General features: G+C 43.4%; 1 protein-coding gene across 1 annotated transcript in view; it reads right to left on the reverse strand.

Moving 5' to 3' along the window:
- LOC118233127 (proline-rich proteoglycan 2-like) overlaps positions 1 to 5,851 on the reverse strand; it is an 8,182-nt gene extending 2,331 nt beyond the window's left edge. The window contains 1 exon segment of the mRNA XM_035428502.1: positions 5,694 to 5,851. The gene's annotated coding sequence lies outside the window, so the exon portion shown is untranslated.
- Between the last annotated feature and the right edge of the window lie 310 nt (positions 5,852 to 6,161).

The raw sequence follows: 6,161 nt of genomic DNA on the forward strand, positions 1-6,161 counted from the left end.
CCTGATAGAACCCAGCAGACTCACCAGACTGTGAATTAAACAACTTCTGGGACAGGACACTAGAGGAAACGAAAATGGCGTAGCTGTTCACCATGGCGACCACAAAATGGTTTTTAATCACAAAATGGTGGGTACAGCTGCGCTGCAACAAGAAGTGAGAGGCCACGCCCCTTTTGCTACTCAGTGACAGCTTAAGCTCATTATGCAATCATGTGAATTATCTTATTTTTCCCATCTAGTTCCTGCTAACAGTGATTCTTACCTTCACATTTTAGCATTCACAATCACACAGGTATGCACCTGACACCTATTCATTCACGGAATGTTCAGTGAATGTTCAGGGAACACTCAGTAAATGGTCAGTGAACGCTATTTTGTAAGGAGAAGCGTGCAACGGTTCGGGTAGACTCATCTAATGTCTACTATCATCATTGCACATACTGTAAAATAAACTGCATTCACTTTGACCTGGCATTCCTTTTTGAATGTTACCACTGCACACCTAGACGTTTTAAGGTCCTAACATACACACAGAACTCAGGATATTAACCCTAACCCTAACATACACACAGAACTCAGGATATTAACCCTAACCCTAACATACACACAGAACTCAGGATATTAACCCTAACCCTAACATACACACAGAACTCAGGACATTAACCCTAACCCTAACATACACATAGAATGGATAAAGGATATTTGCACCCCATTGTCACTCGACTATACACTCGAACTAGAGCAAGATACACAATTGAATTTATGCAGGCCACACAAGCCAGAGGCATGTAAGTGTCTACAACCTACGATAGATAGCGATCCATATAGGGAGACACTACTGGCAGATCACTTGCAGTCTCCTCCTATGCACAACTGTTAGCACAGCGGAAAGGTTAAAACATTATTTTTGGAGTCGGATAACAGAGATAACATTAAATTAATCCCGTTCCAGTAGCACAGAGTAAGACAACACGTTCCTTCACCACTCAGATACTTCCACTGTTTGGTTTATCTGACAGGGTTCCTGACAGTATTTTAAAAGTTTTCCAAACACAGTTAGAAACTTCCAACCCCTGGTCACTGGTGGCATTCTGCTGTAAAGCATTCTGTCAGAAGCAGGAGACTGACTTGTCACACATCTCCTGTCAGCATTATAAACACCACCTATCCCAGACAGCCCCAACAAGATTCCCAAACCTGCACTATGGGCCAATACTATAGGCCTGTTTATACAATGCCAGCCCATAATAGGGGCAACAAAAACTACACCTGGTCACTCTGTAAAGACACGCACGCACACGCACGCATGCACGCACACACAACCTTGGTGTCACAAGCTCAGTTCCCAACCCACTTTCCTACACTGACACCCCCGTTTATTCATTACATTACATTTATTTGGCAGACGCTTTTATCCAAAGCGACGTACAAAAAGTGCATTTCATGGTCATAGACAACTGCTAAACACAGGTTCAGTAAGGTACAATACTTATTTTGTACAGCTATTTCTAGCCAAGAACACAGTTTAGTTCACACAGTGAACACTATTCAGACCTAACCTCTGCAAAGCCAACTAGGCAGAAGAATAATTATTCTTAACATAATGCAGACTCGGCTTCATTTATACTTTCTGACAACATGTGAATGGTGAGCTAAGCTAGCAGTGTGTTCGCTTGCACACTATTGCAGAGTTTCTGTACGTTAACTGCCAACTCGCTAGCGAGAACGCCATCTATAAAATACGCCATTTACTCTTAATACAGTACAGGCAATCTTCTTCCTGATTAGCCACTGTAGATGCAAAAAAAAGAAAAAACACTTTTAAGATCAGACAAGGTTTGTTGATAATGTACTCAAGTTCATTACTAAACATAAAACTGGTTTACCTGCAAACTAGGCTATATAATGAATATTTTAGATATATTCAGCTCTGACCAGCAACCTTACAGCTCCAATACCCTAACCTGGGCACCAACGGGTAACATGTCAGGGTACTTCCTATATGATGTCATCTTATATTTCGGGAGGAAACCATCACTGGTGATTGATTAGCCTACTTCCTGTGTGCAGTCCAGCTTTGATCAGGTCCTTTATCTCGTACTGACACCTCCCGACGCTCGGAGGCCAGAGTGCTGGGAGGAGACTTCACTGACAGTAACACAGAGATCGGTTTTGATTGGTCGCCGTTGCGACCATGGGACCTCCCCCAGATCCAGTGGCCTGTGAATACAGCACTGTTTCCACAACACAGACATCGAACTGACTGTGAAATTCTTCTCTGCGTCACAAACACCCAGCGAGCATGCACTGCTCCACACACAGAGCTGTAACACACACAGCTGTAACTCACAAAGAGAGCTGTAACACACACAGCTGTAAAACACACAGTGCTGTAACACACAGAGCGGTAACGCACATAGAATTGTAACACACACAGTGCTGTAACACACACAAGAGCCACAGAGCTATAACACACACACAGCTGTAAAACACAGAGCTGTAACACACACACAGCTGTAAAACACAGAGCTGTAACACACAGATCTGTCGCACACACAGAGCTGTAACACAGGCACAGCTGTAACACACACAGAGCTGTAACACATAGAGCTGTAACACACAGAGCTGTAACACACACAGCTGTAACACACAGAGCTGTAACACATGGAGCTGTAACACACGCAAAACACGAAAGACATGCCACCATCACACGGTACACACTTAACTAGTATCCAGCAGCTTTTACATGCATCATAGTACTCTAGAGCTCATATAAAAGGCCACTGTGTGACCAGTACACTGTAATAAAAAAACATCCGTTGGTCGAATACGCTAGTCAGAAAAGGTGCAAGTAAAGCAGTGGGACCTGAAAAGTACGAGAGTTACTATTTTAAAAACAAAGAGCCATCAGTATTTTACCTGTGTGGAAGTCCTGAGATGTAGATGCTAACCTGACGGTGAGTCTCACCTGTCTACTGTAAGGTGTGGTAGAGTGACTCATGCAACTTCAGGCCCAGGAGAACTCATTACTGAGCTGTCCCTTTAAAGCAGCACAAAACAACAAGACCTACAGCAGCAAACCAAGAGGTGGAGCCTCAGCCTCAATATTAGCACCCCCCTCTGCTCCAGTTCCATAACCAGCACAGACACCTCTGCTCCAGTTCCATAACCAGCACAGACCCCTCTGCTCCAGTTCCATAACCAGCACAGACCCCTCTGCTCCAGTTCCAGAACCAGCACAGCCCCTCTGCTCCAGTTCCATAACCAGCACAGACCCCTCTGCTCCAGTTCCATAACCAGCACAGCCCCCTCTGCTCCAGTTCCATAACCAGCACAGACCCCTCTGCTCCAGTTCCATAACCAGCACAGCCCCCTGCTCCAGTTCCATAACCAGCACAGACCCCTCTGCTCCAGTTCCATAACCAGCACAGCCCCCTCTGCTCCAGTTCCATAACCAGCACAGACCCCTCTGCTTCAGTTCCATAACCAGCACAGACCCCTCTGCTCCAGTTCCATAACCAGCACAGCCCCCTGCTCCAGTTCCATAACCAGCACAGACCCCTCTGCTCCAGTTCCATAACCAGCACAGACCCCTCTGCTCCAGTTCCATAACCAGCACAGACCCCTCTGCTCCAGTTCCATAACTAGCACAGAGCCCTCTGCTCCAGTTCCATAACTAGCACAGAGCCCTCTGCTCCAGTTCCATAACCAGCACAGCCCCCTCTGCTCCAGTTCCATAACCAGCACTTAGGCTACAACTTGATTGTATCGTCACAGATAATGACCAGTAAATAAACTCATCGCTGTGCAAGTTTTCCTCTGTGATGTCATTTCAAAATTAGAATGCAGTGTAATCTATCTCCAGATTTCAACCCAGCTGTACAAAAGTACAACCTACAGCTTCCCACACTTCAATAAATGAAAACATGATAGTGCCGCTGCATGCGATCTACCACAAGGGAGCAGGAGATATTTTTACCATCATGTTCTCCTTTTGCAAATCACCTTAAATGACAAAGTATGGCACTTCCAACCGTAATACAACTGAATAACTACACATAATTCACACCAGTATCCAGTGTTAGTTCCTAATACAGTGTCTGAAAAATACAGACTATAAATTGGACGGTGTGTTTAGGATGCTCCAAGAATAAATTCTTATCTACGGCATTAAGGATCTGCCTTCTTAAACCGAGCATCTGTCAGTCAGAGAAAAAACTCTGCAATTCATTTTTTTTTACACCACCTTATTTACAGAAACAAATCTTAAAGTGCTTTACATGGTCAATTTGATAATTAAACTGAAAATTATACAGGCCTAGATTACAAAAACACAATGTATAGGCTGTATAAAAGACAAAGCTAAACCTGTATTACATATGAAAAGATAGTGTAAACTGTCTAATTATAATTTGGTTCTAAGTTCAAGGAATCCAACTAAGAATATTTAAAATTCAGACAAGGGCAATTGATGTTTTCTTAAAGCAGTCGAACCATTTGGCGGGACAGTGACAGTGACCGCTTGACCTCTTAGTTTCAGCTCATAACGTCATCCTCAAAGTTTCCTTAAGGCGTGACTTCAATTTCTCTATCACAATCGCATTATTGTACAGTTGAAAATGACGGATAGTAAAACGGAAATGCGTAGGTCTATACTGTAGAATAGACGACTAAATATATTTCTTTAGATAACACATCACAATTCTTAATAAAATTTAAAACAGATTCCGCTTTATACACCGTATGTCACTTTAACCCATCATTCTTCATATAACTCTAGTATCCCTTTCAATTCCGCCACATTTTATGATAGAAAACCTTTAAGCTCTACGCGCACACTACAGATCATTATTTCAACACATCATGGACACCTTAACTAGGGAAAGGTGTGCCCTAAGGGATCAAAACACTTGTGCATTGTACCTAGCTGTGTTAGCACAGCTCGGTACAGCCCCTTAGGTTTGAAGACATGACTCTGACAGTTACACAGCAGTACTATGAACTCCAGCTGACTGCGAACATGCATCCCAGTGCACTGGTTACCTAACGGTAACTTATCTGGACTTCAGTCTCCAAAGAGACTTAACGTTAGATACTGTAACCGAAAGACGAGGTTCATGTACTGGGCCGGAAGACTTCGCAGCGTCATGAGTGATCGAAGCACAGATAGACTGCATTAGCTCGACCCTGTAACAAAACTCTCGCCCTTTGCTAGTCTACATAAACAGCAAGACCGGTGCAAATGCACCTTCAGCAGATTTCCCCACCCATGCGCATTTCTCCAACACCACAGTTAACATCTTAGATACGCAAGACTCGCCTAACTACGGAATAATGGTCGGAACCAGGAATTGTTAGGCTACTTAGACAACCGTTAAATTACAAAAGGAAAATAACAAACTCCTTGAACACTCTCTGCCGGCCAGCCAGCATATAGATATTATGCTGCTAGCTTTCAGCAGCTGTAAGCCTGGAAAAAGCAAGATTAGTAAATATAAAACATCGAGCGTTAGGAACACGGCAGGTGGTGTTAGCCAATATTATGCATCCTTTAAGAGGCGTTGTGTTACTGTCTAGCCTATTTTATTTCGACGAATCGCTGTATTTGAGTAATCTAACAAACCGCTTGCCAGCGGCAGCATATGCGTTGTTATTGCTATTAATATGTGGGTAATAAGGGACGTGAACTGTACCTTAACAGGAATAGGTTTCTTTCGTAAAACGGTGCTCTTGTTTCCTCAGTTACTCGGCGATCTCTTCCAGTTTTTTTACCGCATCAAGCTGCTTTTTTTCCTCAACGACCACGCAACGAAACCGGGTGCGTGACGAGCGTGACGGCATCAAATTTATGGCGCAGGGGTTACTCTGTGTGAAAGTGGATATTCACCAACACTCAACGGTGAATCTCTGGACCAATCCAAGACGAATGCGTTTTTCGTTGGTTAAAAAAAGCGCATATCCGTTGTAATTTCATCTTTTTAATCACCTGATTTGCCCCAGCTCCTCTTTGTGTATTACGTCATTGGTAAAATATTAACCAGCTATAATTACGTAATGTCCTTATCGCGACAGAACTCCAACTAGGAAATGGTTGGAGAAATAACCTTATTTGAATGTCACCATATATTCCACATCAGTCTTCGGTTTAGAGCTGTTTTATT

This window comes from Anguilla anguilla, chromosome 8 (genome assembly GCF_013347855.1).
Source record: "Anguilla anguilla isolate fAngAng1 chromosome 8, fAngAng1.pri, whole genome shotgun sequence".
In the NCBI taxonomy this organism is placed as follows: Eukaryota; Metazoa; Chordata; class Actinopteri; order Anguilliformes; family Anguillidae; genus Anguilla; species Anguilla anguilla.